Source organism: Meles meles, chromosome 5 (assembly GCF_922984935.1).
Source record: "Meles meles chromosome 5, mMelMel3.1 paternal haplotype, whole genome shotgun sequence".
NCBI lineage: Eukaryota > Metazoa > Chordata > Mammalia > Carnivora > Mustelidae > Meles > Meles meles.
The window spans coordinates 153900466-153901693 of NC_060070.1; the positions used below are offsets into that span (position 1 = coordinate 153900466).

The 1228-nt window shown below is 60.9% G+C and overlaps 1 non-coding gene across 1 annotated transcript; it reads left to right on the top strand.

The window, feature by feature from the left end:
* Nucleotides 1-602: 602 nt before the first annotated feature.
* On the top strand, nucleotides 603-675 carry TRNAR-CCG. Its single transcript has one exon. It is a non-coding gene; the product is annotated as a tRNA-Arg (tRNA).
* Nucleotides 676-1228: the final 553 nt, after the last annotated feature.

Below are 1228 nucleotides of genomic sequence, written 5' to 3' on the forward strand. Positions count from 1 at the left end.
CTCTGGCAGCCGGCCTTCCCTTCCTGACGCGGAGCGGTGCGTCCTCGCGGGCTCCGCGGCGTCTGTGGCGCGTCTGTGGCTCAACTGTGCGTCCTTGCGGGCTCCAGACTCGACTGTGCGTCCTCGCGGGCTCCAGACTCGACTGTGCGTCCTCGCGGGCTCCAGACTCGACTGTGCGTCCTCGCGGGCTCCCCGGGGTCTGTGGCTCGACTGTGCGTCCTCGCGGGCTCCGAGGCTCCGCTTGCGTCCTCGCGGGCTCCAGACGCAACTGTGCGTCCTCGCGAGCTCCGCGCGCTTCGAGGCTCAGTTGTGCGTCCTCTCGGGCTCAGGGCTCGACTGTGCGTCCTCGCGGGCTCCAGACTCGACTGTGCGTCCTCGCGGGCTCCGTGGGGTCTGTGGCTCCGCTGTGCGTCCTCGCGGGCTGCGGGCTCGACTGTGCGTCCTGGAGGGCTCCGCGGGCTCCGCGGCTGGGTTGTCGGTGGAGCTAACCTCGAACGAGGAGCTGTGGAGGAGCAGCATCCCCCGCGCCGGCCGCGGAGGGACGCTTTCCCACCGGGCCACGTACTCTTGGTGCCCAGCGGAGAGCTCTCGACCCGCCGGCTGGCCGCGTGGCCTAATGGATAAGGCGTCTGATTCCGGATCAGAAGATTGAGGGTTCGAGTCCCTTCGTGGTCGCTGTTTTCCTCCGGCGCGAGTAGGGCGGGCACGATCCCTCCAGTCCTCTGGGCAACCTTTTCCTTCCCATTTAACAGGCGCACTCGGGCTGTTCACTCTGCGACACTTGCTTCACCAACGCACAGGGCACAAGTAGCAGGTGTGCCCTCAAGGCTCTTGCTTTCTAGTAGAGCCGACAGAGGACATCAAGGAAACCAACAGAGCGACTAAAACGCGTCGCAAGTCCTAGGAAGGAGATAAGCAATGGGGAGATCAAGAACAAGGAGGGGTCTTAGGGCAGCGTGTTCCTGGCAGAAGGGAAAACTACTAACTCGTGGACAACCTGGAGACACCTGCTCTTCCCAAAGCTCGTATCACTGAACTTTTCTGAGCGGGGAGGAAAGGGGAAGGGTTCACTTAAAAAAAAAAAAAAAATCAGTGAAAAGGGGATAAGGATGGGTTGAATTTCTAGGAACAAGATCCCTGACTAGGATTCCCTATGCCTTTGCACATGGTTTGAAATCGGTGTTCTCCAGGCTTTCATTAGGTACCACAAATATAACACCAACTCCTG